An 11011-nucleotide genomic window follows, 5' to 3' on the forward strand; every position below is an offset into this window, starting at 1 on the left:
GATAAAAGGAAGGTTTGTTTGTGTGTGAAATTGTTTGATTTTTTTCGTGGTTCAATACTTATTCGTTTGACCTGAAATTTGTGGCGTTTTGTCCAAAATTCAGTGCAGATTCTTACGTGGAATTTCAAGATAAAACTATTTCGGGAGAATTTTTCAGAAACTTTAATGCAAACCAAGGCTATTATTCTCTACCAAAACTTGATAAATTTCGCCCTACTTTCTGAAATTTTTATTTTGCGTCCGTATTGCGTTGAAAAAATTTACGCAAGTACTTTCATATGTTGTTTGCACCCAGGCAAGGAGGCACATCCATAAGCGAATCACGAAAAGAAGATACGGAGAAGAAAAGTCAAGACGTTTTAATTTTGGAAAACCAATTTTTTTCACTCTCGGTCTGGGACTTACTACGCCTTACTCCTTGGGTGTTTTGGTATGAAATTAGTACCAGACGTTTGTCACTGTGTCTATTCAATTTTGGCTAAGATTTGAGCCCCATATTCGTCCCACAAGAGTGGCAATAAATTTTATATGGTTACTGCCAGGGCTGAAAGGAATGTTCGTTTGTGTGTGCAACTGTTTGATTTTATTCGTGTGTGAATACTCATCCGTTTGACCTGAAATTTGAGGCGTTTTGTTCCAAATTCAGTGGATATTCTAACGTGGAATTTCAGGAAAAAACTATTTCGGGATAATTTTTCAAAAATTTTCGTGCAAACCGAGGTTATCATTTACCAAAACTTGTGAAATTTCGCCCTACTCTCTACAATTTTTTTTCTGCGTCCTTATTGCGCTAAAAAAATTCACGCAAGTACTTTCATATGTTGTTTGCACCCAGGTAAGGAAGCATGTCCATAAACGAATCACAAAAATAATATACGGGGAAGAAAATCCAGAACGTTTTGTTTTCGGAAAACCTGTTTTGTTCACTTTCGGTTTGGGACTTACTACGCGTTATTCCTTGAGTGCTTTGGTATGAAATTTTAAACAAACATTCGTCATACTGTCTATTGAGTTTTGGCTGAGATTTATGCCCCATAATTGTCCCACAACATTGGCAATAAATTTTTTAATGATCGTTGCCAGGGCTGAAAGGAAGGTTCATTTGTGTATGAAACTGTTTGACTTTTTTCGTAGGTGAATACTCATCTGTTTGACCTGAAATTTCTGGCGTTTTGTCCCAAATTAAGTGGAGATTCTTACGTGGAATTTCAGAAAAAATCTATTTCGGGAGAATTTTTCAGTAATTTTCGTTCAACCAAGGGTATCATCTACTAAAACTTGTGAAATTTCTCCTCATTTTCTGCAATTTTTATTCTGCGTCCGTATTGCACTGAAAAAATTCTTGGAAGTAATTTCATATGTTGTTTGCACCTACATAAGGAGGCACGTCAACAAACGAATCACAAAAAGAAGATATGAGGTAGAAAAGCCAGGACGTTTTGTTTTCGGAAAACCAGTTTTGTTCACTCTCGGTCTGGGACATACTTCGCCTTAATCCTTAGGTGTTTTGGTATGAAATTTTTACAAGACGTTCGTCACTGTGTCTATTGAATTTTTGCTGAGATTTGAGCCCCATATTCGTACCACAAGATTGGCAATAAATTTTTTATTGATCACTGCCAGGGCTAAAAGGAAGGTTCGTTTGTGTGGGAAACTGTTTGATTTTTTTTTTATGGTTAATACTCATCCGTTAGACCTGAAATTTGTGGTGTTTTGTCCCAAATTCAGTGGAGATTCACAGATGGAATTTCAAGAAAAAACTATTTCTAGAGAATTTTTCAGAAATTTTCGTGCAAACCAAGGCTATCCTCTACTAAAACTTGTGAAATTTCGCCCTACTTTCTGCAATTTTTATTCTGCGTCCATATTGCACTGAAAAAATTCACGCAAGTACATTCATATGTTGTTTGCACCCAGGTAAGGACGCACGTCCGTAAACGAATGATAAAAAGAAGATACGGGGAAGAAAAGCCAGGACGTTTTGTTTTTGGAAAACCAGTTTTGTTCACTCTTGGTCTGGAACTTACTACACCTTACTCCTTTGGTGTGTTGGTATGAAATTTTTACCAGATGTTCGTTACTATGTCTATTGAGTTTTGACTGAGATTTGAGCCCCATAGTCATCCCACAAGATTGGCAATAAATTTTTTATTGATCACTGCCAGGGCTGAAAGGAAGGTTCGTTTGTGTCTAAACTGTTTGATTTTTTCGTGGTTGAATACTCATCCGTTTGACCTGAAATTTGTAGCATTTTTTCCTAAATTTAGTGGAGATTCTTACATTGGATTACAGGAAAAAAACTATTTCGGGAGAATTTTCAGAAATTTTTGTTTAAACCAAGACATCTACCAAAACTTGTGAAATTTCGCCCTACTTTCTGCAATTTTTATTGTGCGTTCGTATTGCGCTGAAAAAATTCACACAAGTACTTTCATATGTTTCTTGCACCCAGGCAAGGAGGCACGTCAATAAACGAATCACAAAAAGAAGATACGGGGAAGAAAAGCCAGGACATTTTGTTTTTGGAAAACCAATTTTGTTCACTCTTGGTTTGGGACTTACTATGACTTACTCCTTGGGTGTTTTGGTCTGAAATTTTTACCCGACGTTCGTCACTATGTGTATTGAGTTTTGGCTGAGATTTCAGCCCCATATTCATCCCACAAGATTGACAATAAATTTTTTATTGATCACTGTCAGGGATGAAAGGAAGGTTCGTTTCTGTGTGAAACTGTTTGATTTTTTTCGTGGGAGAATACTCATCCCTTTGACCTAAAATTTGTGGCGTTTTGTCCCAAATTCAGTGGATATTCTTACGTGGAATTTCAGGAACAAACTATTTCGGGAGAATTTTGCACAAATTTTCATGCACACTAAGGCTATCCTCTACCAAAACTTGTGAAATTTCGCCCTTCTTTCTGCAATTTTTATTCTGTGTCCGTATTGCGATGAAAAAATTAATCCAAGTTCTTTCATATGTTTTTTGCACACAGGTAAGGGGGTACGTCCATAAAAGAATCACAAAAAGAAGATCCGGAGGAGAAAAGCCAGGACGTTTTCTGAAAAGAAAACGAGTTTCGTTCACTCTCGGTATGGGACTTACTACGCCTTCCTCCTTTGGTGTTTTGGTATGAAATTTTTACCAAACGTTCGTCACTGTGTCCATTGAGTTTGGGCTGATATTTGAGCCCCATATTCGTTCCCCAATATTAGCAAGAAATTGTTTATTGATCACTGTCAGGGTTGAAAGGAAGGTTCGTTTGTGTGTGAAACTATTTGATTTTTTTTCGTGGGTGAATACTCATCTGTTTGACCTGAGATTTGTGGTGTTTTGTCCCAAATTCAGTGGAGATTCTTACGTGTAATTTTACGAAAAAACTATTTTGGGATAATTTTTCAGAAATTTTCGTGCAAAGCAAGGCTATCCTCTACCAAAACATGTGAAATTTCGCCCTAATTTATGCAATTTTGATTCTGGGTCCGTATTGCGCTGAAAAAAATTCACGCAAGTACTTTCATATGTTTTTTACACCCAGGTAGGGAGGCACGTCTACAACGGAATCACAAAAAGAAGATACGTGAAATAAAAGCCAGGACATTTTGTTTTCGGAAAACCAGTTTTCTTCACTCTCAGTTTGGGACATACTACGCCTTACTCCTTGGGTGTTTTGGTATAAAAATTTTACCAAAAGTTCGTCACTGTGTCTATTGAGTTGGGGCTGAGATTTGAGACCTATATTCGTCCCACAAGATTGGGAAGAAATTTTTTATTGATCACTGCCAGTGCTGAAAGGAAAGTCCATTTGTGTTTGAACATGCTTGATTTTTTTCATGGGTGAATACTCATCCGTTAGACCTGATTTTGGTGGTTTTTTGTCCCAAATTCAGTGGAAATTCTTACGGGGAATTTCAGGAAAAAACTATTTCGGGAGAATTTTTCAGAAATTTACGTGCAAACCAAGGCTATCATCTACCAAAACTTGTGCAATTTCGCTCTAGTTTATGCAATTTTTATTCTGCTTCCGTATTGTGTTGAGAAAATTCACGCAAGTACTTTCATATGTTTTTTGCACCCAAGTAAGAAGGCACGCCCATAAAGGAATCACAAAAAGAAGATACGGGAAGGAAAAGCCAGGACATTTTGTTTTCGGAAAACTAGTTTTCTTCCCTCTTGGTCTGGGACCTACTACGCCTTACTCTTTGGGTGTTATCGTATAAAATTTTTACCAGACGTTCGTCACTGTGTTTATGGAGTTGGGGTTGAGATTTAAGACCCATATTCGTCCCACAAGATTGGCAACAAAATTTTTATTCATCACTGCCAGGGCTGAAAGGAAGGTTCGTTTGTGTGTGAAACTGTTTGACCTGAAATTTGTGGGCTTTTGTCCCCAATTCAGTGTAGATTCTTACGTGGAATTTCAGGAAAAAACTATTTCGGGAGAATTTCTGATAAATTTTCGTGCAAACCAAGGCAGTGATTTGTGAAATTTCGCCCTACTCTGTTCAATTTTTATTGTGCGTCCTTATTACCCTGAAAAAAAGTCACGCAAGTTGTTTTATATGTATTTTGCACCCAAGTAAGGAGGCACGTCCATAAACGAATCACGAAAAGAAGATACGGGGAAGAAAAGCCAGGACGTTATTTTTTTCGGAAAACCAGTTTTGTTCACTCTCGGTCTCGGACATACTACGCCTTACTCCTTAGGTGTTTTGGTCTGAATTTTTTACCAGAAGTTCGTCACTGTGTCTATTGAGTTTTGGCTGAGATTTGAGCCACAGATTCATCCCACAGTATTGACAATAAATTTTTTATTGATGACTACCATGGCTAAAAGGAAGGTTCGTTTGTGTGTGAAACTGTTTTATTTTTTTCGTGGGTGAATACACATCTGTTTGACCTGAAATTTGTTGCGTTTTGTACCAAATTCAGTGGATATTCTTACGTGGAATTTAAGGAAAAAACTATTTTGGGAAAGTTTTTGAGAAATTTTCCTGCAAACCAAGGCTATCCTGTACCAAAACATGTGAAATTTCGCCTCACTTTTTGCAATTTTTATTCTGCGTCCGTATTGCACTGAAAAAATTCAGTGGAGATTCATACGTGGAATATCAGGAAAAAAAAACTATTTCAGGAGAATTTTTGAGAAATTTTCATGGAAACCAAGGCTATCCTCTACCAAAACTTATGCAATTTCGCCCTACTCTCTACAATTTTTATTGTGCGTCCTTATTACCCCGAAAAAAATTCACGCAAGTAGTTTTATATGTTGTTTGCTCCCAGGTAAGGAGGCACGTCGATAAACGAATCACAAAAAGAAGATACGGGGAAGAAAAGCCAGGACATTTTTTTTTTTGGAAAAACCAATTTTGTTCACTCTCGGTCTCGGACATACTACGACTTACACCTTGGGTGTTTTGGCCTGAACTTTTTACCAGACGTTCGTCACTGTGTCTATTGAGTTTTGGTTGAGATTTGAGCCCCAAGTTCATCCCACAGGATTGGCAATAAATTTTTTATTGATCATTACCAGGGATGAAAGGAATGTTCGTTTGTGAGTGAAACTGTGTGATTTTTTTCGTGGGTGAATAAACATCCGTTTGACCTGAAATTTGTTACGTTTTGTCCCAAATTCAATGGATATTCTTACGTGGAATTTAAGGAAAAAACTATTTTGGGAATGGTTTTGAGAAATTTTCCTGCAAACCAAGACTATCCTCTACAAAAACTTGTGAAATTTCTTCTTACTTTCTGCAATTTTTTTATTCTGCGTTCGTATTGCACTGAAAAAATTCAGTGGAGATTCATACGTGGAATTTCAGGAAAAAAAACTATTTCAGGAGAATTTTTGAGAAATTTTCGTGGAAACCAAGGCTATCCTCTACCAAAACTTATGCAATTTCGCCCTACTCTCTACAATTTTTATTGTGCGTCCTTATTACCCCGAAAAAAATTCACGCAAGTAGTTTTATATGTTGTTTGCACCCAAGTAAGGAGGCACGTCGATAAACGAATCACAAAAAGAAGATACGGGGAAGAAAAGCCAGGACATTTTTTTTTTTGGAAACACCAATTTTGTTCACTCTCGGTGTCGGACATACTACGACTTACACCTTGGGTGTTTTGGCCTGAACTTTTTACCAGACGTTCGTCACTGTGTCTATTGAGTTTTGGTTGAGATTTGAGCCCCAGGTTCATCCCACAGGATTGGCAATAAATTTTTTATTGATCATTACCAGGGATGAAAGGAATGTTCGTTTGTGAGTGAAACTGTTTGATTTTTTTCGTGGGTGAATAAACATCCGTTTGACCTGAAATTTGTTACGTTTTTTCCCAAATTCAATGGATATTCTTACGTGGAATTTAAGGAAAAAAATATTTTGGGAATGTTTTTGAGAAATTTTCCTGCAAACCAAGACTATCCTCTACCAAAACTATTGAAATTTCGCCTTACTTTCTGCAATTTTTATTCTGCGTGCGTTTTCCACTGAAAAAATTTACGAAAGTACTTTCTTATGTTGTTTGCACCCAGGAAAGGAGGCACGTCCATAAAGGAATAACATAAAGAAGATACGGGGAAGAAAAGCCGGAACATTTTTGTTTTCGGAAAACCAGATTTTTTTTACTCTCGGTCTTGGACTTACTACGCCTTACTCCTTTGGTGTTTTGGTATGAAATTTTTACCACACGTTTGTCACTGTGTCTATTGAGTTTGGACTAATATTTGAGCCCCATATTCATCCCACAATATTAGCAAGAAATTTTTTATTGATCACTGCCAGAGCTGAAAGGAAGGTTCTTTTGTGTGTGAAATTGTTTGATTTTTTTCGTTGTTTAATTCTCATTCGTTTGACCTGAAATTTGTGGCGTTTTGTCCCAAATTCAGTGGAGGTTCTTACGTGGAATTGCAAGATAAAACTATTTCGGAAGAGAATGTTTCAGAAATTTTCATGCAAACCAAAGGTATCCTCTACCAAAACTTGTGAAATTTGACCTACATTCTGCAGTTTTTATTCTGTGTCCGTATTGCGCTGAAAAAATTCATTTAAGTACTTTCATATGTTTTTTGCACCCAGGTAGGGAGGCACGTCCACAAGGGAATCACAAAAAAAAAATACGGGAATGAAAAGCCAGGACATTTTGGTTTCGGAAAACCAGTTTTCTTCACTCTCGGTCTGGGACATACTATGCCTTACTCCTTGAGTGTTTTGGTATGAAATTTTTACCAGACGTTCGTCACTGTGTCTATTGAGTTTTGGCTGAAATTTGAGCCCCATATTCGTCTCATACTATTAGCAATAAATTTTATATTGATCACTACTAGGGCTGAAAGGAAGGTTCGTTTGTGTGTGAAACTGTTTGATTTCTTTCGTGGTTGAATACTCCATCGTTTGATCTGAAGTTTGTGGCGTTTTGTCCCAAATTCAGTGGAATTTCAAGAAAAAATTATTCCGGGAGAATTTTTCACAAATTTTCGTGCAAACCAAGGCTATCCTCTACCAAAACTTGTGAAATTTCGTCCTACTTTCTGCAAATTTTATTTTGCGTCCGTATCGCGCTGGAAAAATTCACGAAAGTACTTTCATATGTTGTTTGCACCCAGGTAAGGAGGCACGTCCATAAACGAATCACAAAAAAAACATACGGGGAAGAAAAGTCAGAACATTTTGTTTTTGGAAAACCGGTTTTGTTCACTTTCGGTCTGGGACTTACTACACCTGACTCCTTTGGTGTTTTAGTCTGAAATTTTTACAAGACGTTCGTCCCTGTGTCTATTGAGTTTTGGCTGAAATTTGAGCCCCAGATTAGTCCCACAAGATTGACAATAAACTATTTATTGATCACTGCCAAGGCTGAAAGGAAGGTTCGTTTGCGTGTGAAACTGTTTGATTTTTTTCATGGCTGAATACTCATCCGTTTGATCTGAAATTTGTTGCGTTTTATCCCAAATTTCGTGGAGAGTATGACGTGGAATTTCAGGAAAAAACTATTTCGGGAGAATTTTCCAGAAATTTTCATGCAAACCAAGGCTATATCCACTACTAAAACTTGTGAAATTTCGCCCTACTTTCTGCAATTTTTATTCTGCGTTCGTATTGCGCTGAAAAAATTCACGCAAGTACTTTCATATGTTTTTTGCACCCAGGTAGGGAGACACGTCCACAATGGAATCACAAAAAGAAGATATGGGAAGGAAAACCCAGGACATTTTGTTTTCGGAAAACCAGTTTTCCTCACTCCTTGGGTGTTTGGGTATGAAATTTTTACCTGACATTCGTCACTGTGTCAATTGAGTTGGGGCTGATATTTGAGACCCATATTCGACCCACAAGAATTGCAATAAATTTTTTATTGATCACTGCCAGGGCTGAAAGGAAGGTTCGTTTGTGTGTGAGAGTGTTTGATTATTTTTGTGGGTGAATACACATCTGTTTGACCTGAAATTTGTCACGTTTTGTGCCAAATTAAATGGATATTCTTACGTGGAATTTTAGGAAAAAACAATTTTAGGATAATTTTTGAGAAATTTTCGTGCAAACTATGGCTATCCTCTCCCAAAACTTTTTGTAATTTTTATTTTGCATCCGTATTGCACTGAAAAAATTCACGAAAGTACTTTCTTATGTTGTTTGCACCTAGGTAAGGAGGAACGTCCATAAACGAATCACAAAAAGAAGATACGGGAAAGAAAAGCCAGGACGTTTTGTTTTCGGAAAACCAGTTTTGTTCACTCTCGGTCTGGGACTTACTACGCCTTATTCCTTGGGTGTTTTTGTCTGAATTTTTTACCAGACGTTCGTCACTGTGTCTTTCGAGTTTTGGGTAAGCATTGAGCCCCAGATTCATCCCACAAGATTTGCAATAAATTTTTTATTGATCACTGTCAGGGTGAAAAGGAAGGTTCGTTTGTGTGTGAAACTGTTTGATTTTTTTCCGTTGATGAATACACATCCGTGTGACCTGAAATTTGTCGCGTTTTGTCCCAAATTCAATGGATATTCTTATGTGAAATTTCAAGGAAAAAAATATATCGGAGGAGTTTTTCATAAATTTTCGTGCAAACCAAGGGTATCCTCTACCAAAACTTGTGAAATTTGACCCTACTTTCTGCAATTTTTATTCTGCGTCCGTATTAAGCTGAAAAAATTCACGTAAGTACTTTCATATGTTTTTTGCACCCAGGTAGGGAGGCACGTCCATAAGGGAATCACAAAAAGAAGATACGGGAAAGATAAGCCAGGACATTTTGTTTTCGGAAAACCAGTTTTCTTCACTCTCGGTCTGGGACATACTACGCCTTACTCCTGGGGTGTTTTGGTATGAAATTTTTACCAGACGTTCGTCACTGTGTCTATTGCGTTTTGGATGAGATTTGAGCCCCAGATTCGTCCCACAAGATTGGCAATAAGTTTTTATTCATCACTGCCAGCATTGAAAGGAAGGTTTGTTTGCGTGTGAAACTGTTTGATTTTTTTCGTTGGTGAATACCCATCCGTTTGACCTGAAATTTGTCGCGTTTTGTCCCAAATTCAGTGGAGATTCTTACATGGCATTTTAGGAAAAAATTATTTTGGGAGAATTTTTCATAAATTTGGCACAAACAAAAGCTATACTCTACCAAAACTTGTGAAATTTTGCCCTACTTTCTGCAATTTTATTCTGGGTCTATATTGCGCTGAAAAAATTCACACAAGTACTTTCATATATTGTTTGCACCCAGATAAGAAGGCACGTCCATAAACAAATCAAAAAAAGAAGATACGAGAATGAAAAGCCAGGACGTTTTGTTTTCGAAAAACCAGTTTTGTTCACTCTCAGTTTGGGACTTACTACGCCTTACTCCTTGGGTATTTTGGTCTAAACTTTTCACTAGACGATCGTCACTGTGTCTATTGCGTTTTGGCTGAGATTTGAGCCCCAGATTCGTCCCACAATATTGACAATAAATATTTTATTCATCACTGCCAGGATGAAAGGAATGTTCGTTTGTGTGTGAAACTGTTTGATTTTTTCGTGGGTGAATACTCATCCATTTTACCTGCAATTTGTCGCGTTTTGTCCCAAATTCAGTAGACATTCTTACGTGGAATTTCCGGAAAAAACTATTTCGGGAGAATTTTTCAGAAATTTGGCGCAAACCAAGGCTATCATCTACCAAAACTTGTGAAATTTCGCCATTCTTTCTGCAATTTTATTCTGGGTCCGTATTTTATTTGAATTTTTTTTATCTAATCTGCATCTGTTTTGTTATTCATATCTAAGTCTACTTGAGACATGCATGTACATAATTGAAGAATGGTATGCATTAAGTCCTTCTATTATTTATATTTGTAGCATATACATCATTATATGGAAAAGAAAAAGAAATATGTATATATGTATATCTTAAAATATCAGTGTTGTTCATATTTATTTTAATCTCTTCACGATTGATGACAGTGACGTAAGCATCAACACTCTTCACATTCGTTCTTGTCTTTGATTTGCTTAGAGGATGTGGGACCCTTGCTGATAAAGAAGGAAGCCAAGACTCTTTACATGACATCAACTTCTGCTCTCATAGGTACGAGTTTCAACATTTTCATCTCATTTATTTCTACGCATTACGCAATTTTTGTCTAGTTATTATGAGCAGGAATCCCACAAGCTCTTGCGTTGAACAGAAGAATCTGCATTTTCTGTTCCAAGAAGTTGGACTTCATCTCTGGTCAGGTATTTCTCTCCATTTTCAGTTACAAATTATACAAGTTAAAGGAATATGGCTGATTTAATTTTCTTATTGTTTTCCGTGAGAGTATTTTGCTTTCAATTTACAGTGTTTCTCATAGCAATCTCAATATTATTTAACAGAAAGTATCATTTTGAGTATGTTTTTATATGATTTGGAACTACAGATTGTTGGAAAGTCAACTTGCAATCAATGGTAGTTTTATCTACTACCCAAATAGAGTATATCACTCTCACGGAAGGGGTGGGGTGAAGGAGGATTTTTGGTTGAAGGGGATTATAAAA

This window comes from Phaseolus vulgaris, chromosome 11, assembly GCF_051622355.1.
Source record: "Phaseolus vulgaris cultivar YP4 chromosome 11, ASM5162235v1, whole genome shotgun sequence".
Lineage (NCBI taxonomy): Eukaryota > Viridiplantae > Streptophyta > Magnoliopsida > Fabales > Fabaceae > Phaseolus > Phaseolus vulgaris.